The sequence below is a fragment of the Patagioenas fasciata genome, chromosome 2 (genome assembly GCF_037038585.1).
Source record: "Patagioenas fasciata isolate bPatFas1 chromosome 2, bPatFas1.hap1, whole genome shotgun sequence".
NCBI classification, from domain to species: Eukaryota; Metazoa; Chordata; class Aves; order Columbiformes; family Columbidae; genus Patagioenas; species Patagioenas fasciata.
In genome coordinates, this window is record NC_092521.1 from 99,370,640 (window position 1) to 99,398,236 (window position 27,597).

Genomic DNA, 27,597 nt, shown 5'->3' on the forward strand with positions numbered 1-27,597 from the left:
AATCAAATTAAGGACCTCTTCTGCCTCTTTGTGATGTTACTTTGATGGGAGCTCAATGTAGAAAATGCTGATGTCCCCAGTAGAAGCATCTCTTTTATATCTGATGTGCTATATGTGTAAGGTACATATGATTTCTGTAGCATAGTGCTATAGTCCCCTGACAGTCTCTGAAAAAAGAATGTATGTTGCCCTTTCCTATCCAGAAGGATAATGCTGAAAATGTTGGCAGGATGCAGCCACCTACCTCAAACTGTTGCTGAAGGCACTTCAGCGGCAAGGCCCATTTGTGCAGTAAAAGCTCTGTGATGAATTTAGTACACATGAAGCACTGACTTCCCTAGGGAAAGCAGAAGTAGGATCAGAGAAGATAATCAGAGAGTCTGAAAGAGTCTGAAAGCTTCAGGAGGACAAACAGGTGTTGTCTGTGCCGTGTTGCCTACCACTTTGCCTCTTAGTCTGGAAGATACATTATTTTCTTCTTTGACATTCAGGACTTTTACTTCAGGAAGATTATTTTGCTTCAGGAAGATTTTTTTTTTAGTGAAGTCTGAGTCCTGACGCGTGAGCTAAAAGCCATCTGTGTGCTTTTTTTTTGAGTCTTTAATGTTCCAACTGACTCTCTGCAGTCCATGGTTATGAAAAGGCTTGAACAAGAAACTAAAAAACTGAAAATACCCTTTGGGGAAAGGAACATGCAGTCAGGCACCTCAAGGTCATATGAAGTACAATGGGCTTATGCACTGGTGCAGGTTGAACTGATTTGTTTCATTAATGAAGGCTCATACTGTGTTTGCAAAGAATAATTGACATGAGCAGAGCTATGTTACTTAGGAATCCAATATTAACCTCTCTGTTTAATTATATTGAATTTTAAAGTCAGAAAATAAGCCTTTGCTTATTCAGTAGCAACAGTGTCTCTTTTATTAACAGAGCAAACCTTTTGTCATGTTATATAGGATAAATTTCGTATTTTTAGCAATGAAATAAATATCAAGTTATTGCGACTGTGATTTGGTGGGGCTTAATGCCAGATTCTGAAATGAAGCTGCACTCTGTAGAGGTTCTTGTGCACATTAGTGGAGGGAATCAGAAAGAAAATTTCAAACATTAGCACAGTATTTTCCCCAAAATAGATTTATTGGAGGGGATAGAGGAGGTGAGGAGGAGTGGGAAAAAAGAGAGTTCAGGATAGGGAGGATGCATTGGATAGAGGAATACATTAAGCAGTGGGTGAAAATGGAAAACTGAAGGCAACAAAACCCGTTATATTGATATGTATTTAAAAGAAATTAGGGATGACATAATGTTTCTCTATTAAGATAAATACAAAAATATTGGATCATCATCTAACAATTGCATGTTGTGGCTGCTGCTTATCCTGCAAACTTGTAACTACCCATGCTTGACACAGGGGTCTATATTTACCAGTGTTTCTGCAAATGTGCAAGTAGCAGCTCATTGGGTGAGCCTTGTGGTTTGTTTGCTCAATACCTAGTATAATGTGGCTTTGATCTATGAGGCATCCATAAATACTGCTGTAAGCCACATGGCTGTGATATCCTAGTCCACTCTTTCTGTCTTCCTGATGCTAAGTATTATCTGTCCTCTGCGGAAATCCTGGTGGAATTGATGGATCTACAAAGGTATTACTTAGTTTAACTAAGATGGCAAAAATATATTTTCCTAAGTATCTTTCTTAATTGAAGACATCTTCTACAAAAAGAGTGGCTGGTTTATGTCCTATATGATCAATCTGGCCTACTAGGTTAATTTATTCCTCCCCTTCTTGCCATAGTTTGATTAAATGGATTGTTTCAATGAAAATGAGCACCTCTTTATAACCACCATCCTCCTCCTGGGGACTCTTTCTCTCACTGTTTGAGGGACATTCAACCAGTCATACTGGGGTGAAGGGAGCTTGGGAAAGGTCCCGGCTGAAAGGAGACAACCGCAAAGGTGGTGGCTAAAAGAACGAGCATTAATTGCTTTTTGGCTTACGGCAGCTGAGTCCTTCGCCTTGTTGCTGGGCAACTTCTGGGTGAAGAGCTGGCTGCCCTGCAGTTTCCTCACACGTGCTTGGTTGGGCTCTCTGACCAAGGTTGGTGACCTGGTGGTGTTCAGAAAAGACAAAGTAAACAGGTGCAAGGGTTTTGTTGTGGCATAGGAAAAAGGCTGTGGCACTGTTCTTTTCCATGTTCTCAGTGGAAGTCAGGGACTTGCCTAGAATTAAACAGCTTGGTGCTACCATCCTACAGGGACAATAGTTTCGGCATGATAATTTGTGTCAGGAAAGAAGTTACTGAGAGAATCTTCTAGCAGGAGAGTTGGTCCGCAATGCATAGGGTAGCCTGTGTCCCTTCTGCAGAGTATGGTGAAATGGAGTGGCACACAGCTGTGCTCTGACACACCTTGCTGGCTAATTAGTCAAGGAGCCCCACAACAAAGGAAGGTCTTCTCCCCACTCTGATTCTGTTAATTTCTATTGTTCCATTCCCCCTTTTCAGCTGCCCATCTTGCCATGGTCGCCAGTTTTGCTTTTTCCTGAATAAATGCACCCTTTCAAATGGGATTTACTTGTCTGCTCTTTGATGGAGCTGGTTTCTAGTAGGTTTTGTAGCTAAAAATTCTTGACTACTACCTGGTAGTTTTTGGTTCTCCTCTCCACAGATTGTGTCAGCCAGGAAAAGTAATGCTTGCTCTTTCTAACTGCAGCAGTTGTGTTGCCCTGACAGAACACATTTTGACTGAAAGTGCTAATAATATCTTGCTTTTCCTCCTGCTGCTGCTCCACGTTTTTCCAGTACTGCAGGCATTTTACTGAAAGCTTAACCAACATCTCCTCCTCTTTTTGCTGTATCAGGTCAGGGTGCCACCTATAATTTCAATGTAGCTTTGGCATTTTTCCAGTATTAGCTGCCTGTTCACTTTGAGATTCAGCCTCAGCACCTCTGCATTGTTGACCTCTGAAGCTATTGATTTCTGTGGCTGGAATACATTCAAGTCGCTGAAGGAAAAATCTTCTTTTCCTTATCAGCAAAAAAAATGTTTAGTCCTTCTGTAAGCCTTATTTTTAATTTTGGGGTTTACTGCAGGAAAATATTGTAAAGTGTTTGTTTATTAACAGCATCTTGTTCATTATTTGCTATCCAGATACTTAATAAAAAGTAAATACCAAGATCCTTGTTTTACAGGTGACAAACTTAGGTGCAAATCTGTTCAACCAGTGGCAGAGTTCAGTGAGGTTTTAGAGAACCTCCTGATCTCCATCCTTCTCCACAATATATAGAGGCATTCCTCACATCTGGGGAGATAGTCAGGGTTATCTGGAAAACCTTGTGCAAAAGAGTGTGTCATTCACCCTCCCTCCCACCCTACCCTACGTGGAAGAGGACATACCTCTCCAGGCAGCACTGACTAAGAAGAAATGTGCCTCTTTCTTTGGGAACACAGGAGTTCTTTGTTGCCAAACTTCAGTTGTTCTCCTGTTCTAACCTTTTCTTTTCTTACTTATTTTTAATGGTATCTAGCCAGTGACTGCTGTTTCTCATGCTTGGAAAATATAATCAAAGACACCTGTACATCATAAGCAGTATAGAATCACTTCCATCATTCTTCACATCTTATGGATCGTTGATGAATTCTCAGCAGTGATTTGGCTCAGGAGGAGCAAAGTGTGTCTGATTTCACCGGCTTTCTCATTTGCACCAAGTCTGCTTCACACTGTTCTGCTAAAAGGGGCTTTAAATTAAGAGCAAAATTTATTTGCTGCCACTACTGCGTCCTGTCATGGCCTAAGGAGATCTAGCATCAATATATTCATTAATTGTGTTTTGACAGGCTGGATTTGTGACTTTTTATACACTTAGGCCACCATATAAAGGGGGAAAGGTTATAATCTGTGTCTGTATCTTTTGCTGGGGCAGTTTTGTTTTTCTTGGTTGTTTGGATTTCATTTTTTCTAAAAAGTTTCTCAATTATGTGGTTTTGTGGTGCAGCTTCAATGGCTGTGGTCTCAAAAGTCTGAGAAAAGTGGGCAGCTGCTGATCTTGCAGTTGTATGTTTGTCTGTGTACCTGTAGGATTAAGGGCAATATTATTTCTTCAAGTATTCCCATCAGCTGAAACACAAAGTTCCCTTTCATGAAAACTGCAAATATGAAATCTAAATGTGTATTTTAGTCTTTAAAAAAATACTTACTGCTGCCAAACAAAGCTATAAATTTTATTTTGTCTAAACCAAATGAAAGGTTCACTCTTCCCAACATGAGACATTATGCTTTTTCATTCTCTCCTGAGACTGAAGGCTCGTAGAACTAGTTTAATTCCTCCCTCTGGAGCTTGTTATCCATCAGTTAAATAGATTGATACAAACTGCTGTTTCCCGATCCAGATCTGTACTAGTTTTCTTTTTTCTTTTTTTTTTTTGTACTCTACCCATCTTTCCCACAGAAACGATCCCTTTTCCGATCAAGACATTGTCTTAGTTTTGTGATACAAAGACTGATTATTTTCACTATTATTAACCAAAGTGTGTGTGTGTGGAGGGGAAAGTGGGAGAGTCTTTCATTTTCTATCAAGTGCCCCATGTCTTATTTGTGGACTTGCACACTGGTTTTTTAATATATTTAATCATCAGGTGCTTCTTACTGGTTCAGATGGAGAGACTGTGTCTATTGCAGTTATGCCAGCTTCCCTGCTAAATGTTTGGCAGAGAAAGGTGTAAAACCCTACTCAAGATCTGTAAAAATCAAGACCTAAAAGCAAAGTCCCCTAGTGACCAGATTCTACATTTCCTCCCCCATCTCATTCCTTTTATCTCACCATGAAGCCTGAGTTCTTGAGCAAAATTCATTTCACTGAAGAACTAAAGATTCATTGCAGAGAAAATGGTATTTTTAAGAAGTTTTTGTACATTATAAGGGGCTTGGTGTATAAGAACGTTTATTCTAATTCAATCTTGTCAAGTGCTGAGTGGGTAACTTGGAAATCAGAAAAAAAGTCAGGCTTTAGTCTCCACACAGCCATGTCAGGTTTACATATCTGCCCTGGCTGGTGGAGCTCTGTCCTTCCAGGTCTCTCATTTCAACTGAGACTGACTCCCGTGATTTACAGCCCTTTCTGTAATACATTTGTCACCAGATCCTAAACCAAATCACTAGCACTGCTTCAAATTTCAGAGTCTGATTGTTTGGTGTGTATTTTTATACTGGAGTTGCTGATCTGTTTGGTTTTAAAATAAACCATTTTCTGGTATATGGAAATAGAATACGACATGTATTTGATCTCTTTGTCCAAAATCACCTGGAATTGCTTTGCGCTGCTTCTGACTAGCACAAAAAAAAAAAAAAAAAAAAAAAAAAAGGCGGGCAAAACAAGGACATAGTTGAGGGGAAAAAAAAAAAACAAACAAGAAGCTTGACAGCTTGGTTGGAACAGATTTGTCAACATGAATGAACACTTGTAAAGGTAGTGCTTTTATAAAATCCAACCTTTTTTTTTTAACAAAATCTAATCAGCTAATAAAATCTAAGTTGCATGGCTATGCAAAACTACTCCAAATGACTATGTTTCCCTGTTTCTAAAAACAAGTGTATATGGGAGTTGCTATTTTTGGAATTAATTTTAAAAACAAGTAGGTTTCTCTTTAAAAAATATTTTGTATCTGTTGCATTGGTGGCATTCTCTAATTTTTGTGAACTACCTTTTGTACCATATGATATAGGCAACTTATATGAAGTAGGAATGTATTATAATCTTTATGGGTTTACGTGAGCCCTGGTAAAAAAAGAGTATTTCCAAAATCTAACAAAAATATGTTTAGACCACTTGCCTCATGCTGGCTATTGCTAGGATACAAGGCTGGACTCCTGACACCCAAAAAGGATTATTCATTCTTGGCTTCCTCACATACTGTACAAGAAAAAGGGAACTATAAATCATACCTTGCAAAACTTGGTCAGGCTTTGATGCCTCAGACTTGCCAAGTTTGTCGTACTACGAAGCAGCTGTTCCATACTCTAAAGTAAATAGTAAAAAATCAGTTTTTTAACATAAAGGGAGGGAAAGAGGGCAAAACCAGGGACGACAGTGGAGATTGTTCCAGTATATGTAGCTCCAGAGGCGCAATTAATTCCCTGGTGAGTGATATGAAGAATCACCTGCTCTTTTCAAAAGACTGAATATGATCAATATTTGAATTAAACCACTCTGATGAGGTGAAGCAAAGACTCCCCTCATTTTGGGGGACTGCAGTGTGTGTGTCACCTAGCATACGCACCGTCATTGACTTGTCTGGTTTCATGGCAGTGAGGTGCAGTAACTTGTATTTATTTGCTTCGGAGCTAAGTGTGCTTTAGCAGCTCACAGGGAAAGAAGCAGTGGGTCCAAATGTAATAAAGGTCTTGTGCCTGCCAGCTCTGCTGTCCCCAGAGCATGGCCCCAGATCTCACACGGCCACCTCCTTCAACAGGAATGAGTCAAGCTGCCTTTGAATCTGCTGTTTGCTTCCTACAATTGTTTAATTGTAAAGATACTGCTTACAAGTACATGTAAACTGGCGTGAAGTACAGTAGCAAAGTGGGAAATTCGTATAGTGTGCGGTGCCACGGTTGACTGATTTGTCTTCTTGGCTTACAGCATAGTGATATTCAAACTATCAGCCACATCTAAGTTGGATTCAAATTAAAATTACTCCAAACTGGCATGTAAAATTCAATCAAATCACCGTGTCAGCTACTGTGTTTGCATTCTGAGGATTGTGATTATAATAGGTGTAAATGCTATATATTATTACAAAATAATTACTTTTCTGGAGTCTTTTCCTGGTGGAAGATAAACAAAATGATACAAATGTAATGAAGCCTCACTCTGAAATGCAAAACAGGTTCTGTATCCACCAGAAAATTAAACTATTCAAGAAATTAATTTGATATTTTAAATTCTGAGTAGAGGCTATGCGTTGGGTAGATTTAATGAAGTTTGAAAAATAGTGTAAATTATTAATAACATAACTGGGCTGAATATCTCTATCCGTTCATTCATTCTGAAACTGGGATACTTATTCCTAAATATTTAACAATAGTTAAAACAACTGGCTTGTTTTCTAGGGTGTAGGAGGAATAACTTCATTAATTTGTCTCAGTTTTATTTGCAAATAGAAATGTGTTCAAGGAAATCTAAGTTGGAGAAATACATGTCAATCGGTGCTGTGGCTGCAGCTTGGTGTCAGTCACAATATAGTACTAATAGATAATACAGGCAAGCCAAGAGTCTGTGTAAGGCTCTGTCTGCTGCATGTCCTATGTTTGGTGGTGTGTTGGGAGACCATGGCAACACCATGATGGTCCCTCATATAGACCTGATGCAAAATATCAGTGTAGAAACCCCAATTTCACTGTAGGGGTGGAGAGCAGAGAGAAGGGTGCTTGCAGGGCAAGTGGACATGGTTCCTCAAGATATGTGGCTTCATATAATGAGCCAGATCCTAAGTAGAGAAGAGCATGGATAAAAATGCCTTCCTACCACTTTCGACATGCTCATTCCTGGTTGTCACTAGGGCAAGCTCAGGTCTTACAGTTCATAAGAGCATCCATGGAAGTCTATAAAACATTTTAGTAGCACAAGGTTGCCAGAACTATTATTTGACTTACACCAACATAGGAGTCATGAGCAGTTACTAAGCTTCCTGCACCTTCTGGACTTCATGGCACAGTGGGGTGAAGGATGCTTGGTCCACTGCATTGCAGCAATAAAACCTGGAGTTTGCAGGTGCGTGAAGTGGGTTGGTGTGTGACTGGCAGGCTGAGTATCCATGTCTTGAAGTGGTTAAGAAATTACTGAACTGAAAAGAGAATGTGGTCCTATTTTCTTTCTTTCTCGTATCTTTTCTTCACTCTGTTCTTCTGACCAATCGCTATTAACTACCTGAATAGTCTTGTACTTGGCAAATAATTCTGTGTATATACTATTCTACAGAAAATTATTCTTTCTTCTTCATCCCCTTACTTGCTTCTCTTTTTTTGGAAGCATTAGGATTGTCATCCACCTGCTGTCTTCCACGTGAGTGGGAAGGTTTTGATCTGTCCTTTCCCTGTGTTGCATATAAGTATTTCATTCGTTATAAACTACTCCCACAATAAACTGTTCAGACTGCTGTGATATTTTGGAGTCTAATATCTCAGAAATATACCCAGACAGAAGGTAGGAAAAAATTAAGTGAAGAGGCCAAAGAATGTGCTAAGAGACCACGTGAAAGATCAATTGAAAAGTGATCCTGATAGTTCAGTATACATGGGCTAAAGCACTGAATCTTTGCTGTCATGTTTAAATACAATTGACTCTTCTTCCACCATCACTGGTTTTTATATAATCCTCTGTTTTTCTGACCTCAGACTTGAAGAGGGCCTTTCAAGTTTACAGATTTCAAGAATATACAAGTCCAGCTTTACCAAGCTTCCCAGCTTCTTACAGCATCATTTGGGAAACTTCATTTGTCATAATGTTCCAGGACCCTGCAAAGCTGAGGTCATTTTATGTCATCACAGCATCATTAAGACAGATTAATCTTGTTGGCCTTTGTCAGGTAAAAACTGTACAAAGTTCTGCTTTGACTCTCATGGTGTTTTTAGCTAGTCAGTCATGATATTCCTTTCTTTCCATGCATAAAATAGTTTCTGCCTCTTTAGGTGCAAAGGTCATTTTGCACACTGGGTGTAGCTCCTAAAATGAGCCAGAGAGGAGGGGATATGAGCATGGGGGAACAGCTTCAGGAACTGTTAGGGAGCCACTCCCAGCTAGTTAAAAAATTATTTCCATGTGAGCTAATACTATTCCTAAAGCTCTTAGTGGAAAAAGAGTTTAGTATTATCTAGCCACATCTTTTACTCAAAGTAAAATTTTTATAACGTGGCTATTCTAAAAGCAAAGTGGAAGCTGTGGTTAGCTTTCGGTCTACTTCTCAGAATGCTCTTATAGCTCTTGGGGTTGTTTTCTTTTCAGCTCTGCTAGCAGCTGAATTGTAAGAACAAACCAAAGATTTAGACATAGTTGTACATGCCCTGTAATTTTAATGAGTTTTCTGAATAACCATAGTGAATATGTTTCCTGCATGGACAGTTTGTGTTTACATGAGTGTGTTACGCTAAATATGCTTTATGGAAAGCATTAGAATACTGAATGCACACATACTTCGTATAAAAACCTATCTCATATTGCTTATGATTTCACAGCAACACAGCTTGAACTAATACTGAAGAGTTTATGAATACCTGAATACAGAGCAAAGATACATCTCTATCTTTGTTAAAGTGTGTGTATATATATGTATGCATATTGTTCAGCACTGGCACTGATTTTTGTAGGTATCTGAGCACAATCAACTTTCACTGACATCAATGACCACCACAAAATATTGTTTAAAATTATGCAGCTTCTCCATTTTAAAACTTGCTTTTTCTTATATAAGCACATCTATTATAAAAGAGGTAAATGACAGGTGGAAAAGCATGTAGGGTTTGGGGGGGCTTGCTGGCAATATTATTAATTTTAGAAATATCAGACAAATTAGAATCTGGATTTTCTTATTTTTCTGGAGGAACTTCAGAAGATCTGAGTGAGGTTTATTGTGAGCCTGGTTACCCTTATTCAATCTAATTAAAACATACACCATTTTCTCCAAGTCCCTTCTTTCAGTCCCTCTGTAGGTTTCCACATGCTGCGGAATTTTCCAGTGCAGACAGGGCTGTTGTTTTGAATGTAAAATAGTCTGGGAAAAACACACCCCATTTTCAGTGGCTTTTCTCCATGATGAATAAATCCATAGAGGGGAACAGGCTTGTGCTTTTCCTTTCCTTACTTTTCTGAAGCATTAAATACAACCTTCAGTGCCAGCAGGCAGCCAAAACGCCTGTACTATGGGTAAGTGGGGCACTTAGAGAACAGTTTTTAGAAGTGACCCTTTAGCAAAGATCTCCTGCCATTTTTACTGTCTAAATAACAGCTGTTTTTATTGCTCTTATCTTACATCTCTGGTCAGTGAATCTTCCTGAGAACAGTTTACATGCTAAGTAGCTAATGGACATATAGACATATTGTTAAAGTAGACAGCCACCAAACTTTGTACTTCCAGAGGTTTTGTAGGTGGTTCTGTAGAAATAATAGAGCAAATACAACCTGAAGCAGGAATGAGATGCATCATTCTGAGTAGGTGTTAGGCTGAAGTACTGGATGATTGACCTGTAAAATGAGGCAAAAACACTACTTGGTCTGAAATTCTGCCCTTGCATGCTTCCTCCTGAAGACAATTCAAACCTTCGAATACAATAATTGACCCACTGGCTGTAAAAGACAGAGGGGAATTAATTCTGTGACAGGTGTTTGCTTTCTGAACACATCAGTAAATCCTCTGTCATTAGTAAACTGGTTTTAGTTTAATGTTTGGTTAGAAAATGTGGAAAAAACATATTTGGCAAGCACGGGAAAGGGAGAAACACATCACAAGTGTTTATTTATGTTATTTTCCTTGCTATGCATAATTTGTAGGGAAATTATGTCCTTCCTCTCTTCTCCCCAAAATGAGAGCAGAAGATTGTGCCTTGCTAACCACTAACCAGCTGTGATCCTGAGCTTTCCTCTGATGCTCTGCCCTGACCCGCGCAGAACTTGCTTAGCAGAAGGCGCTCATCTCCCAGGTGCTCTTAGGAGAGAATCATGAAGCTAGTGAAAGTGGAGGCAAGGTCACTCTGCTAGCATTTTCTGACATTTTTACCAGGTTTCTGAATAGGTCAGGCTGATGGGAGTCTTAAAGCAAACCAAAAACAGACAATAAACCCAACAAGCAAACAAAAACCTAACACAAACAAAACACACACAAAACCAACCCACGCAAGTATTCAAGTATTAGGAAAGGAAGGAATCTATGAACATTGATAAGGGTGAGACTTATGATACTGTGACAAGGAAATCCCTGAATAGATTTTGTAAGCAGTGGCATTAAAGGTAGACGAGGCCGGGGTAGGGTAGTACCGAAAAGAAGTGCCGAATGTTAAAACCAAATTTAATCCTGTCTAAATGTTTGGAAACATCAGATTTCATATCTCTTGCTGGCTCTCTGTGTGTGCACATGTTGTAATCTCAGACCAGCATTCACTCATACTAGAGAGCCCCTTGCTCACAGGTGTCTTTCTGCACATGTTGAGGCACCATTTCTGTATGTGCAAGCTTGACTTTTGAGGTACAGTTTTATAAGCAAATCTTTGATAAACGTCTTTTAAAGATGAGGCCTTTTTTATTGTTTTCTACTATAATCTTAAGGAAAATAGAGAGGGAAACTTAGTTTAGCTGTCTGCTATGAACTTCAGAAATATGGTTTCTACATGCGATGTTTAAGGCCTTTAATACCACCCCACCACTGATGCTTATTACTAGAATCTGAACACTGTAAACAGAAAATCAAATTGCATCTTCCATCCTATGTTTCTGCTTTCTCTTACCCACTTTCAGTTATTGGGAATCCTGATATACAAAGTATAAATCATGATTGATAGTTGTCATGTACAGAATTTCCTTTTATCGTATTCTCAACAGCATCAAGAGTATGGTTTCTTCTCTTTCAGTGTGTTCAGATATTAAGTTCAATAAAATATGAAGTCTTATTAAAATTTTTATTTTGGAAGCATGATTGATTTTTCTAGACCAAATAAAAAGTGGTTTGGTCTCCTTTCCATTATTGCTTTCTATAACACCTCCAGGTTTGTGCCTTTTAAATGTTTTTAAAATTTGAAGAGAAATCAGAACGAGAAAAATTTTGAGTTAAATTTTCTTTCAACCCTCTGTTTTTTTGTACAAATGCTCTGCAGCTGTTTAAACTGCTATGAAGAAGCCCTGATTTCAAAAGTGGAAGATACCCCAGGAGTTTGGAAGTAGAGAAAACCATGTGGGTTAATGTTTTCCATTTCCCCACAGGAAAGCCTTCTGGAACTGAGGCTAGACAGAGGACTTCAGTGCAGACAGAAGCTGAGACAGTAATACAGTAAAGACAGTGTAAACTTTTTGCTCCAGTTAAAACCTCCCAGTAGTACAAGTTGTAGCTGTACCCAGATTCGTCACTCAAATCCAGACCTTGGGCCACCATTAGCATACCAGGGTTATGCTGCCTAACATTCAGTTTAGACACAACTCCTTTAGAAAGCCTACTACTGAGCTGTGATTTAGTGCTTAGCAATGTTTCTTACTCTGGGATATGTGATTAAAAGAGAAACACCTTCACTCTCTAACTAATTGGTATAAAGAATAGCTCTTTATGGCCAAGAGTGGAAATTTGGAAAAGGAGAGGGGGAAAACAAGGACCCATTTAGTTTTCCATTAGGAAACCATGTAGTGCTGCTCAGAGGGAAAGACATAATAGTTCCTATAAATAATCAAAATAAGAAAAAACACTGACAAAAATGTAGTGCCAAGACACATTTTATCACAGTTCTGTCAATACCACCTTTGTTGTGATTTGCAAATGGAGATAATGAAGTCATGTATATGTACCTTTACATTATTACCACTCCTTACAGGTTATTTACCTGAAGTGCCTGAGGAGTGGAGGTTCTGCAGGCTTCTGGGCTGGTTTTAGTGTAACTGGTTTGCATGGATTTTAAAGGGAAGAAATGACATTAAAAAAACAGCATATGCAAAATGGAAATATTATGGGGAAATGGCAAAGTGTGAATCCATGTGAAAGCAGACTCCTGAGTGGAACTGATTTAGCCCCATCTGTGCAAGCAGACAGCTCACTAGAAGGTATGAGCAACAGTGAGGACAGAGGTTTCTTAGGCTGGTGATGGCAGGTTCAATACATTCCATGTTCAAGTTGATGTCAGTATTTTTCAGCCTGAGGGGAAATGCAACCTGATGCAAACTGCATTAGGGCTGAGGCACTCAAATGGGAAGCATTTTTATAATCAGTTTATTTCATGGAATGAAAGGAGAAGACCCGCTGTGACATGCTGGGATATATGTTGTTAATTGCTCGTCATAAAAATTCTGTTTCTTCAGTAAGATCTCTGTTTTCCGTTACCTTCTCTCCCTATGAAATGTTCTTGTCAATATGGAGAGAGCAACCCTGAGGAACCTATAATTTAATGAAAAATTGCTGTTGCCATGGCATAGAGAGAGTTCTGACTTCATATTGAACTAATTTCTCAGTCTTCATTTGCATTCCCTGACTCTTTAAACAGCTATATCAGCTGTTAGGATTCAACCAATTAAAAATACTCTATTATTAAGAAAAAAATTAAAAGAAGTAATCAGCTTAACACAATTCCAGCTCAAAAAACCCTTCCCTGGCAGCTCACAGGAAAAGCATATTTGTATGCTGTTAACATCCCAAATTGGCTTAAGTTAAAATACACTGGGGCAAAATTAAACCAAAGCAAAGACAGTGGAAAATGGACTAATGTTTTCTTTTCACTGTGAACAATGTGAAATTTCATCAGTTTTTGTTGTTAGTATGTCATATGAAAATACTAGGCTGAAGCCTACTATGCAGGCTGTTACAATCTCCTAAGTGAGACTCTTTAATATAAATTTCTCAGCAACTACTGAATCCCCCTGTTCATTTGACAGAAATGTTTGTGCCAGGGTTGTTCTTGATCCATCTTCAGTGTTTGAACAAGAGATAATTTTTCCCCTCTTTTTTTTTTTTTTTAATTCCTTGGTTTTGTGGGCGGGTGCAATAAAGTTTTATAATCCTGATGAACTGATAGCAACTAGGTTGAACTTAACACAAGGAGAGGCAGATGGTGCCTACACCTCCATCTCTATTCCTAAGACACCTCTTGCCTTCGTTCAGTAGCCTCCACTGTTATCATCTTGGATGTCTGCATGATAGATGCTGCAAACTGCACTGCGGCTCACCAGATGATGTTCTGACACATGGAGTGGTGCAATCTGTTGCACAACCACCAAGAGCATTGGCCAGCTTTCATGCCCCAGGTTAAAAAACTGAAAACCATAAAAGTTTGGCTCTCCTGCATTTTAAATATCTGTTTTATTTCTGTCACTAAAGATTTTAGCTCAGGATGCCAGACACAGGCAAGAGATCCAGGCCTTCCTGGGATGCCCAGCTTCAAAGCTTGAAGTCATGCAGGTTCTTTGCCCTACCTTGTGTGCCTTCTTTGGTGTAACCTCTTCCTGCTGTCCAGCGTGCAATTAATATTTTTGTCTTTTCTTCCCTCTTTCCTTCTCTTTCCAGAATATCCATTTCATGGTATATTTGACCTTCAATCGTTTCCACATCTGTGCTTAAAATTTACCTCTAGAAGAAAGTCCAAACACCAGCTTGGTCACCGACCACTTCCAGGCACTCCTAAACTTTAAGAGAAAGCAGTCATGCCTGTGCTTTGTGGTCTGGGCCTGTCCCAAATTATGCCGTTGACCTAGGTTTTGATGATTTCACTCCTGTGTGGGTAAACCTCCAAAGCAGTGTTCTGAAAATGAATCTCATTTTACTCAGAAGGAGGATTTTTACACTTAGCACATGGCATGCCACATATTGTCCATATACCAGGTTTAACATGGACATCCTAAAGGCTTGTCAGCTTGGTGAGTTATGTGCCTCCAAACCTCATTCCAGTAGAAAAAGTAGACACAAGGCAGCTTTTAAGGAAAGATGCTATTGTCACTGTTCTCTAATACTTCTGTCAATATATGAGAAGTTGTCCCCATCTATCTCTTTCTGCACTGGAACTAGGAGTGAACTGTGCTCATTACAGCATCATTGCAGTTTGTAAGGTGGGTGGCCCATAACTGCATCTCCAAAGCACTGTTAAACCCCTGAATTGGAGTGTAGCTGGACTAAAAAGCTTAACCAGTTCAAAGGCCAAGTGCACTTACTCACAAGGCAATGATAGTCCAAGAATAGTTTATTTTTTTTCTGACTTCCCCAGTTTGCCTCCCAGGATGATAGGCCAGCTGATATACAGATAGTTGTTTTATCAGTTCTTTAAGAAATGGCTTCACCTGTGGTCTCTTCTTCAATGCAGGATGTCTCCTCAAGAAGGCCTGTCCATGTATTTGGTATAAGATTATTTTTCTAGCCCTCAGCAGTCTTGAAGGTTGAGGTTGTTTGCATTCTGGTTTGGTTAATATTTGCTTTTTTTTTTTCCTAGCTTGCTGCACGTCATGTGGGGCAGAGGAGGAGGAAAAGATGTGACTGAAACCCCTTTCATCTCTAATGTTTGATGTAAAATTAGTTTTGTTATTCTAACCTCCTACATCCATCTTAGGGTTGATGAAGGGACAGAAAATAAATGTAGAGAAGTAGTCTAATCTTCTTTGCTCTACTCAGTCCATCTCTGAACTTCAAGATTCACTTGTGTGTTTCTCTAGTGTCCAAAAATCTATTACTACTTCATTTTTTACAATGGTTGAGCCACTAGATATTGAAGATTGAATTCCTAGTCATTGACATGGTACAAAAAAAAAAAAAAAAAAAGCCCCCAATAAAATCTCACTAGCTGCCTGGAGATTCTGTGTTTCCTTTCTGTACAGAACATATCCCAAGCTTTTAACCCACCTTGTAAATCCAACTGCAATGTCTTGGGCACCCCAGCAAAAAATGGTAGCTGATGCTCTTGTTATTTTGGCATACTGGCCTGGCATCACACTGTGAACAAAACAGGTTATTCATCAGTCATTTAAGAAAAATATTTTTACTGCTTAGAGCTTCAAAGTCGAGGTAGTTAAATAAAATATTTCACTTGGGCCTGGTGAGTTACTGTCAAAATGTGTGACGAACTTTCAATACATGGCTGATGTTTAATAAAGAATCTTCTAAATTTTTTACTCTTATAAGAAATTTTTTCACTGCTCATTTTTTCACTGCTCATATTTAAGTGTTGAAGTACACATAATGTCCTAAGCAGGGTCCAAAGGCTGCCTAATAGTGGTTGTACCATCTGGATTTCTCTTAGAGTATTTGATTCCTTGTTTGGTCCAATAGAAACATAATTTATTCCTAGATTAGCATATATGAACAGCTACAGGTAATAAGTGCATGGATGCATGTCTCAAATATTTACCTTTTATAGATATATGTATCAGAGACGGACATGAGATTTAATTTTTGGTGCTGCTTAGAGAAATGAGACTTCCCTAGGGAATCAATTTATTTGTTAAAGAAGTTTTTTTTTCTTTGTAGAAGGCATTTTAAGTGGGATTATTGCTGTTCTTTGTAACACTGGTGAAATCCTTCCAGGAATTAGGTGACAATGTTTGTTAGTAAGAACACCCAAGTTGTGTCCAAGAGCTAAACTGATTTCTGATCTCTCAGAATTATCTTCTGAGAGCCATGCTTGATTACCACTGCAAAATTAGATTTAACTTTATGTTCTACCTCAAAAGTCCTTCCTACCTTCTGCTATGTGAGTAGATAAACTAATTTACATAGGTAACTATAACCCTTTAATAAGAACAAAAACAACAACAAAAAAGCAGACTGTTATGAATGTCTGGCCCTGCTTTTAGTCTTTTTTTTTCCATTTCTCAGTGAAGCAGACAAAACCATGTGAATCTCAAATATTTATGGGAGGAGAGAAAGAGGGAGAGGCTGTTGCTGCCTTTTTTTTTTTTTGATCACAGAGTAGTGCCAAGAGACACTGAACAGGAAGAGGCTTCCATTGTCCACAAGCTGCACAGACATGTGAAAGAAGCACTCTGTTCTTTCAATATTACTGTAATAAATATGTGTATATATTGGGTAAGTCTATAGTATGCTGCTGCAAAATTGTTGTTTGTCTCCCAGTAGCCTTCCAGGAAATGCATGAGTACATTTGCATCTCTTGTACACATTGCTCAAGCTTAGAGCTGTTGCCTTATTAAGTAGAGGAACATGAGGGTGAATTTAGGTTTGTTTGGGAAGTTGATTCTGATGTATCTTCCTCCTGTTTGTCTGGTATCAGTTCTTGCTGGCAGTGTTCTGCAAGGGAATTTCCCTTAGGAAGTAAGGTTTTTATTGGACTAGTCCTTCTCTGAAGTATGTATAGAGGAAAATAACACTGGTGTGAGGCAGGAAAAAATAACTCCTTAAGAGTTCCAGCAGGCCTCCCTAAATATTGTCACATGTTGTATAATACAGGGCATAGTAAAAATAAGTAGTGATTATAGAGAAACACATTTTATGTATGTTCTTGTTATCTGCAAAGCCAGTATTATATTTGAACAGAAGGCCCTCACATATAATGTCGGTTTTATATTTGTGCCTTTTGTATGGCAGTATCAAATTCCATAGCTGTGTAATGCAGAAATGTTGTAATGAGCTGCCTATATATTTAAATAAAGAAAAACTGTTGATAACATCGTGAGCAATGTTCAAACACTATACAAAGTAGCAGAAAATGTATAATCACACAATTTGTTAAGCCTTTGTATTTTGTATTGATGAAACATCATTTTGTGTATATATAAGTTTGCAAATGAAATCAGATGTTCATCATTTGATGCTTCATTTGCTAATTATAATGTAGGACGGAATACAGCAATAAGCATCTACAGCTAATTGAGGCTGACTGCAGCTCAAGAGTAAGCTTTTTCCATGCTTGAATCTCACTTCTAGGTGGACATGATCCCGTTTTTCTTCATTCTCTCTCCAAATCTTTTACTCCCTGTCACAGTTCCAGCTGTTGGCCCAGCGGTCATTCTTTAGTCACGTTGCTTAGGTTTGTAACTTTCCCTATTAGGAGTGCTAGGCTCTGTCATATCTGTTAAGTCACAATCTATTTTAGTGAGATGTTGAGGTTCAATGTTGGAAGTGTACATCAGATCTGCTGCTTCAGATTTAGACTGCTAGAGACAGACAATAAGGACAGAAATCTCCCTCTCACCTTCCATCTCTACTCACAGATTAGCTCCATTCAAAACCTACAGACTCCATCTACTTCTTTGGGCTGTCTATGCCTTTTCTCTGTTCCTCTCCTGAGGGGCTGTTCCCTCTGCCATCCTTAAGGATATATTTCAGTTCCTGAATTCAGAAATATCAGGAACCCAGATTGTTGTTTATCCTGTTAGCAGGGATGCAAAGAGAAGGAAATAATCATTTCTTCATCCTCTTACCTCCTTGAAAGTCCATTTGATGTTTGTAATGTGGGTGTGCTACACTGTTTTTCTTCTTTCCCCGAGTTGCCTGTCAGTTCCTCGCTGTGCTCTGAATGTAACAAACCTGGAGATTTTTCTTCTTGTTTTCAGTGAGTGGGCTCCAATACTCCTGGAAATACAGGTACTCATGTTAAGCAGAATGTGATTCTGAACAATTATCAGCACATCCAGATTTCTGGACTGCTGTGGAAGATTTAGTTCTACTTGTGCGTTTGTAAGCAGAAGTACAGTTACTTTAGCTGGACAGTCTAATGCAGGGAGGAGACTAGAGTGAGCTTTCTGTTATTTTATTAACATGCTCTCAGTTTAGGTCCTTGCGAAACCTCTGACCAGTATTTATTTGAAGATGCCTCTGTCAAGGATAATATTAAGATTAAAATCAATGAAAGCAGAAAAAAATATATTTTCCTACTGAAACAAAGTGAAGGACTCTTTTTTATTTCCCCAGCCTAAAGAATCTCTGGAAGAGTAACCCAAGATAGGACTTGGCAAGTACTTATTATACCCTCTGCCAAATAATGGCTAGAGATCTAGCAAATCTAGTTATTAAATGAGCTGAGCAGGAAGAGCCTGTTTGAAACTGCTTAGAAATACTTGCACTATGCTCAGCAGAGGAGAAAAGACACAGGGTTTATGAACTGCTGAAGCTGAGGCCTCATGTTGGCTAAGTAAGACTAAAGTCAACAGTGGATGGAGCAGTGCAGGAGAAGCAGGAAAGGGGAGATGAGCGTTGTTCAGGCACTCAACCTACTCTCATTATTGTTACTTTGCTTGGCTTTTAGATGATAAATAAAATAGGGAGTGCTGTCTAGAAACACAGACAGAAGAGACTTCAACTACTGCCTAACTGCTGTGTGGTGTCATTGCCCCATAGCAGCTATCTTTTTTGGAATGAAAATGGGAACCGGTGGCATCTTATGGACTGGGACTAGCTGTAATGCTTTACAGTAATAGGCCATGAATATGGTGGTTGAGGGAAGGCTTTATTCCTAGGCAAATCCAGGCAACGGCATTTAGACAGTCCAGAGAGTCTGGTCTGAAACTCAACTGAACTGGCACCAGTTGCTGGAGCAGATTGCCTAAGTGGCCCAAAAGGGATGGCAGAAAATAGCTTTCCAGCTCCCAAGAGCAGAGGGATCCTGTTCAGGGAAGCTGCCTCAGCTGTTAAGGCAGTTCTTCTTCCATGCCAGTGGACTGAAAAATATCTGTACTTTTTCCCTTTGCAGCTGAAAGCAAAAGCGGCTTTTGAAAGATTATTTTAGAAGTAGAAGAGCCTCAGGGTTCTGAGGACTTAATCTTCCAAAATTGTAATGATGGCTCATAAAAGCTAGTACTCTGCAAAGAGACACTGTACAAATTCTCTCTCATATCCTTCTAAAAGATGAGTGCTAACTTGATATGGAAGATAATTCACTCACTGTTTTAGAGCTCAGAAAGGTGCAACTTCATTTCTGTATCATCCCTCTGTTTCAGTACCGAGGAAGAAGTGCTGCTTCTTTGTACTGAAATCCTGTATAGGCATGATGGACAGAAAGTTTTCCAGGAGCAGTGTGGCTGGACTTCTCTGGGTAGGTCTTCAGCAACCGTTCTACCAGGTCTCCCCAGAAGGACATTCATTTTGCGACAGTTTGCCCTGCCAAGGGAGTGAGCCCTGACTGACTGAGATATGCTGTGGCCTGAAGAAAATGGAAGAGCAACCCCTTGCATTCTTTAGGGTTTCTGGGGCAGTAGACCAGGAGAGGTCTCCCGTATCTTTTTACAGCCTACCTTGGCTTCCCTTTCTTGTCTGGTGAAGGAGGGCCTCCATGTGCTTGGGGCTTGACTCCAAGCTCAGAGTCTGGGTTTGTGAATGGCTTTCAAACATGAGCCAAAAATATTAGTCTGTACATGTGCATGTGGAGGCGTGGGGGAGGGAGCGTTGCTCCCTTGTGCAGTCACACAGAACAAGCCACAATCTGGTGTGCTTTTGGTTACTAATAGCTAGAATATGGAAGTAGGGCAAATATCCATCCTGATTTATCCTGACCTGAATAATCCATATAGTCTACAGGCCACAGACTAGCGATTCTGTCTCTAACTGTCACATTCCTGAATTTTAGGAAGTGATATCTGTGACCATTTTGTGTCATGATGATCAATGTCACATTAAAGAAAGAAGCCTGCAGGCAGGCGTGTGAGCTGTGTGAGTGCTGCTTGATTAGGGAAGCACTGGGCTAGGGATCCTACTTGCTGTCACTCCACACTGTCAGTCGAGGAGATGGAAGATCCTGAGGGAGAGGTCACCCTGGCCTGGGGCTGCTCTGCTGGGAGGGCGAAGCGTGAAAGGCACTCTAAGAGGCAGATCATGGGTGGAGGAGAGGAGTCAAAGAGTGGTGAAGCAACGCTGAGGGAGGCAGATATTTGATTCAGCAGCAGGGAGAGAGGAGAAAGAGGCAGAGATGTGCAAAAACTCCTATCCCTATGGTTAACTGTTTCTGGGCAGGATCCGGGTGTTCTGGATGAGTGAAAACTGGTGCGGGAATTAAAATTAAAAGTGATGAGACTCAGGAAAGGCTCCGTGGTGTTACTGGAAGTTGGGCTTTTTTTCTCTTTTTCGTTTCTGAAAATTGTGAATACACTGAATCCCATCTTTTTATTCTCCTCACAGCCTACAACATGGTGTTTTTCACACCTGTTTTTGAAATCACAGGAACTTTTTTTGACCAAATGTGCAGATTCGCCATTGTGGCCTACTTACATTCCTAGTATGTGAAGACAGACAAACAAAAGGGCATTAACTGTGATAAATCTAGGAAAAAGATGCCTGTGACACGAATCAGAAGTCCTCATTTGGTCAGGTTTCCCACTGACTTCCACATGAACTGGCATGATTCTGGAGTAAAGCATGCAAGCTGGAAGAATAGGGTGCACATTTGCATCCTGTTATTGTTCTGAGTGTTATTCTGGTAACAATTTTCCTTTTCTGGATGGCCACACAAAAAAGCAATAAATATCATTGCTGGTTGCATTTTAGAAGCTGCAGCCATTAGTTGGAACGTAGGCCTGCTTACTAGAGGTAGAATGAGAATTAATATATAGGGAAACAAATCCTTGCCCAGAAGTATTTGAAGCCTCATATTAAACAGGTCACAATGTAAGAAACAAGATAGCATGAAATGAAGATGACTGTGCTAACAGTCTGCTGTTATTTAAGCCTGCTAATGAACAATTTGATAGCTTCAAATAATCTAAAATTTTGCACGTGTTGTGATATAGTTCTGTTCTACTTCAATGCAGATAAGTATATCATAGAATAGTTTGGGTTGGAAGGGACCTCCAAAGGTCATCTAGTCTAACCCCCTGCCATGAGTAGGGACAACTTCAATTAGATCAGATTGCTCAGAGCCCCATCCAGCCTGGCCTTGAGTGTCTCCAGGGATGGGGTGTCTACCACCTCTCTGGACAACTTATTACAGTATTTCACCACCCTTATTGTCAAACATTTCTTCCTCATGTCTAGCCTGAATCTCACCTCTTTTAATTAATTTAAAACCATTACCACTTGTCCTATCTAAATACAAGAATGGTTTCTACCAAGCTGATTTTTGAAGTCCTGGTATTTTACTAATACTCAGGGCCGATTAGTCCATTTGTAAATGCTGTGTTTCAAGTGTGTCAATGCTTTTTTTTTTTTGGACCTTAAATGTCAGTATGAAACCTCCCTACATACTACAGTGAAGCAGCCATAGTTACATGCCTCATCCTTGTGCCTCGCTTCCCAAGCTGCACCCAGTGAGGAAGCAGCACAAGTCCCCTGGCTCTCCCCTTCAGATTTCACACTCTTCTCCCACCCAATATGAGCCTCCATTCACCCCTTTTTGCTGAAAGCTTTCAGCCAGGGTGAAGGCAGCGCACCAAAACAAACACACATCTCCTAACACCAATGACCACCTCAGTGCTCCTGCAGAAGGGGCTGGGAGGGCACCCTCACATTGCAGGAGAGGTGACAGACTGAAGCATAGAAGGTTCCATCTAAACCCGAGGAGAAACCTCTTGGAGGGTGCCAGAGCACTGGAACAGGCTGCCCAGAGAGTTGTGGAGTCTCCTCTGGAGACATTCAAAACCCGTCTGGACACATTCCTGCGTGATCTGCTCTAGATGAACCTGCTTTAGCAGGTGGGTTGGACTAGGTGATCTCCAGAGGCCACTTCCAACCCTAAGCATTCTGTGATTCTGTGAGGTTGGGCAGGGGAGGCTGCTGGTGGGCCGTGCCACCACACACGGACAGCCCCAGCCACCATCTTTGCAGTGCCCAGCCCCTGCCTGGGAGCAGAAGGCAGCTATGGCAGCACTCCCTGTCCTCTCACAGCCAGGGAAACCACAGGGCCCCAGGTCCTGACCCAGCCAGGGAGGCCAAGGTTCCCACAAGCAGAGAAGAGAGAGCATGCCGGTATTTTCCTGTTTGCTGTTCAGAGGCGGATGCTGGCTGTTCGGGTGTTTCTCTGTGTGTCTGATGGGAAGTGTGCACCAGCACTCAGGGCTCTGTGGCTTGGGCTTGTGGCATCTGTGAGCCTACTTTGTCAGCGGCAAGTTATTCTTGTCAGGTTTCCAAGTAAACAGCAGACAGATAGTTGTCCCTTTGAGCTGTTGCAGTTAGCCAAGAAAACTATGTCTGAACTTTGAAATTTCTCCTTTTATTTTATGCCTTCCTGACCCAGCCTCTGTCGACAGCAGGTCCCTCTTGTCAGGGCAGTGTCCTCCAGGCACAAGGCAGGGAAATGGAGGAGGGGAATTTTCACCTCCAGAAATCCTGTTTGGCAAGAGAATGATGTCTGGGCCTGTGCAAGGGACTGCAGCAGGCAGCTCCATGCAGACAGGACTCGTCTGAGAGACTCTCCCTGAGACTGAAGAAGCTCATTTCTCTGGAGAGTGGGGGCAGGGTTGGAGCGTGCACATGGTAACGGCAACTTGGTTGACGGGTGATAGCTCATTAAGCTGTCACAGCTCTATGGTAACAGCGTGTATGGCATCCACATCTAAAACAAATACACAGGCTTTGATCAAGTTTGCTCTTATTATACAAGTGGAGTTCAGCCCAGCCTGGGCTCCTTGGGAGCCAGGGACTTTGCAGCTTGCAGAATGAGCCTTGCCTCTGCCTCTACATAGGCTAGACACAAGGAAGAAATTTTTTACAATGACGGTGGTGAAACACTGGCACAGGTTGCCCAGAGAGGTGGTAGATGCCCAATCCCTGGAGACATACATGGCCAGGCTGGACGGGGCTCTGAGCAACCTGATCTAGTTGAAGATGTCCCTGCTCATGGCAGCAGGATTGGGCTAGATGAGCTTTGAAGGTCCCTTCCAACCCAAACTATTCTATGATTCTACAGGGACACTTCACCAGATTTCTTGTTGCTGTGTCCAGCACCTCTCCAGGCCTAATGCAGCAGGTCAGCTTTGCCATCCTCCAAAGCTGTGAGCAGGCAGAAGCCTGGGCTGCAGATTGTCTACTGAGATTCTCCATCACAGCCCGATTAATGAGCTTCTCAGAGGCCCCGTTGTAATGCGGTGTGCTCCTGAACACGCAGTTGAGGCCTCTGTGCTCTATGGAAGGAGCAAGGCTTGAACAGCTTCTGTTGGGTTATTTTTGTGTGATCTGTACATGCCTTGCACTTACATGGAATCTATTTATGACTGGGTCAAAAGATAAAAAATGCTGAAGTATCTGGAGAAGCTAATAATCTGAATTGTGGAATATAGAGCATTAACCACACTCCAGGACATATCATCTTTTTGCTTTGTGAAATAAACCACTCTGAAAATGGTGTTTGAAGTGAGTTTTTTGTCATGTGCTTGAGATGCTGCAAACAAGATATTTATTGATTACAAAACACAGTTGTTCAGTTTTGGTCTTTGGAAGGAAAGAGGACTTCTGGCATTTAGACATTTATTTGGGGAAGAAATGATCCAGCTCTGTTGAATCAATGGGTTTTCTTCCATTGACTTTATACATTTTGGCTAATGTCCAGTCTGACCTCCCTCAGCATCTGTCTGGGTGTTTGAACAGTTAGATCATATTTGGCAGCCAGTACTATATTTTTAAATTTTTTATACCAAAGTGAATATTGGTGTTCAGCAGGTTGTCAAAACACAAGCTTACATTACTGTAAAGAAAACATTCCTGTTTACTTTTCAAAGCCCAGTCTTGAAATTTTCTTGTCTTGGGGAACAGCACAGTAAACAATACAGGGTAGCAGAGGCATGGTTTAAATACAACCTGACAGTGAGCAAGTCTGTAAATACAGATGTTTTAGGAAAGGATTTTTGTGAAGGATCTGTTTCACATAGGCTTCCCAAGTGTTGCAGAGGAATGCATCTTTTGTACACCATGCAAGACAAATCCTTAATAAAAGTGCATTTTTCTTGTAATTTGTAAAGCCTACAACTTCCTCCCCAAACATGTGCTTTCCCTTCTTCCTGCAACTGCCATCATCCAGATGAGTGAGGTTTCTGTGCCACAGACATCTGCTCATGGAGCAATTCCTGCTGACTCCAGATTAGAGTTTAGTTCTGGTGCTGTCCATCTCTTCCCCTTGTCTTTTTTCATAGAAGATGACCACGTGAGGAAGGCAGTCTGCAATTGAAGGTGTCTAAGCAGTTGTTAGAGTTGCAGTTGTTGGCATTAGTGTGGTTCATCGAAGTGGGACTCAGCCAGCCTGAAGGGCAGGCTGAGCTGAACACATCCCAGTTCCCTGTCATGATATATAGAGTATACCATGCTGGTAACCATTTGTTTTTAGCATAGGTAATCACTGATATGTTTTTTTAAGTGAGATTCATAGATGCTGATTACATTTACTGCATAAATTACTTCATTATTATAATCAGGTCATTTTAGCCCCAAAACCATTAACATGCAAACTATTAGCATAATTTCATAAGCTAATAAATCAAGCACAGGAAAAGAATTAAGTGGTTCCCAGTGATAAGTGTTTCTTCAGAGATTAAGAAACACAATTTTCTTATGCATATATTAACATTTTAAAAGTGAATTCATGCAAAAGCAATTTTTCTGCATATATAAAACTTATGTTTAATAATCTTTATATTCAGCCTCCAGAGCTGTTTCAAAGTTACTGTGTGGTTTTTTTTTTCTCAAATCACTGTACAGGAAATTGACGTTGAACCAGCTAGCCTGTTTTTATGTACTTTACCTGTAAAATACTTTATGTCTTTATTAAACAGTCAAAGTTAAGAAAGAAAACAAGGCAAGATATGGTTTAGAAAAAAATAGTTTGGGCTCATCTTAGATAATGAGATGTCCATCCAAGATAAATTTTGTATTCTTAATGTAAAGCAGCACCAATGAAATTGTAATTATCTCCATAATTGCAATCTAGAACTATGGTTGTTGTCTTATTAAAGTGGTTCATTAAAATTTATTTAATTCCCATTTCTTATGTAATAGAATGTAATATTGGCCAGAATAATGCAGAGATAGGCTCTTCACTTTACTGACTAGATTTAAAATAATACAGCAATGCAACTGTAATTATTTGGATACTCAAATGTTGCAGGGAAACAAAGAAAATTCCAATGTAAATGAAACTGTAATAAGCAACAGATGACAATGCCCAAGCACTTTACTATGTTAGGAGAGGTCCATGATTTATTTATGTTTAGCTGGTTTTGTTTTCCAGCTCCTAACCTACTGTTTCAGTTTGTTTAGTATGTTTCTTTCGCAGTATGAGGCACCCAAAGATTTTCTCCAAGGAGTAAGGGAATGTAATATTTTCAGAATGGTGCTCACCATACTGGGTATTTTGGTTCTCTTGGTTCCCAGAGCAATAGCACAGCCTTTTCTAGCCCACATGTGAAAAAAAATACTTGGGTAGCTTTCAGCAGTTGCTTGTGCTGGCTTCTGTTTAATGACTGGGCTGAGACACTACCACCCTGAGAACTCCCTCTGTGCAGGGGGGAGTTGGCTTGTGCTCTCCATCTCCCTGAACCAGTTCACCCTGGGAACAGACAAGGACCACCACTGGCTCTAGGGAGGAGAAGACGACATGGAAGAGGGGGTCTGTGGGGAAACCTCTTTTCATGGCAGCTGGTTGCTGTGTCAACTTTGCTGCAATTTGAAGGCACAGGAGAACCAGTGTTGTCCCAAGCACAGTGGTAATGGTCACCCAAGTGCAGCCAAGGTAGTGGGACAGTCAGCAGACAGCCTGTGCAGAAGAGGAGGCAAAAAAAAGAATGTAATATGGTCATCATTGTTATAATGCTGTAGAGGTGGTGAGTTGAACCTGTGGTACAGAAGTCCAAGTATTGATTACCTAAAACAGGAAACATCACAGCACTGTAGATGTGCAGCTTTTCATGTCTGTTTTGCAAACCATTCTGGATCTGTGCTCCTTCCTTGCCTTTTGAGGAAGTACAGGGATGGTGTAAATCCCCCAAATTATTAGTATTTTCCTTGCCTTTTCCCAGTTGCTGGGTTCAGTGCCTCATTCCTCAGCTATAGTCTCTTTTACATTGTCCATTTTAAAACAGATATTTAATTACTGCTGCTCCAGGCAGGTCTTTAGCTTGTTTATAGGGTATCTGTTGCTGTTGTATATGCATAAGTCATTTGTATCTGTTGAGGATTCTCCTGGGCTTTGTTTCAGGTGTGTCTTCAGAAGGGTTTATCACAACTCTCTTCCAGGTCATAAACTCATTTTTCAATGTTTGTGTAACTGATTGCACAGAGGAGATGAAGTAACTGGAACAGGGCAGGTGACAACAGCCATGTGAAATGTTTTTTATGAGAATTTTCTAATAAAAATGTGAGTAATTGTAGTAGACTGGCTGTGGAATAGTTGGCAGTACTGCTTTTCATATTACTGAAGCTGAATATTTAAAAGGAGATTTGAAATTTTGTCTGGAAAAATTGGCATGATCTGGGAGCTTTTACAATCTAAGAGTCCCACTTGAAGACAAATGGAAGCTACCGTGAAAATGCAAAACCTGAACTGATTGCTCTGTCCATTTCTAGTAGAATCTTGTTGAAGTCAAAGGCAGATTACTCACCAGAATAAAATTTCTGGTTCAGGTTCCACATTTGCATGAATGAAGATGTGTAAAAACAAGAATTTGAGTTTCCAGGATTCTGTAATAGTTATTCTCAGGTAACGCTGCTATCTTCCCTTTTAAAATGCTAACAAATCTTTTTAATATTGAACACCCAATGTGAAGTACTTCACTTAGCCAGGCAGCATCCTAATTTTCAGCAGTATGTGAAGAGGAAGGTTCCTTCAGGCAGAGTTCAGCGCACCTACCCCAGTGTTCTCCTCTCGCTGCCTTTTGGAGGGTTCTGTCCCTCTCCACGTGCTAGAGGGGAAACCTCAGAAGACCTTTAGCAGGCAAAACAAAGGCAACTGTGCCCAGCTTCAATGGGTGTTCTCCCAAGAGAAAAAACTCATTTGAACCATAGAACTTATGT

General features: G+C 40.3%; 1 long non-coding RNA gene across 2 annotated transcripts in view; it reads right to left on the bottom strand.

The window, feature by feature from the left end:
- Nucleotides 1–907: 907 nt before the first annotated feature.
- Nucleotides 908–27,597, bottom strand: part of LOC136098931 (uncharacterized) — a 59,521-nt gene continuing 32,831 nt past the window's right edge. Inside the window, exons 6-8 of one of the 2 annotated variants that reach the window (XR_011737599.1) lie at nt 18,096–18,246; nt 15,562–15,651; nt 908–2,107 (exon numbers count right to left, since the gene is read on the bottom strand). This is a non-coding gene — a long non-coding RNA (uncharacterized lncRNA). Of the gene's footprint in view, nt 2,108–15,561; nt 15,652–18,095; nt 18,247–23,924; nt 26,342–27,597 lie in introns of those variants that run through there. The other variant, XR_010651006.2, reaches the window with a different exon arrangement.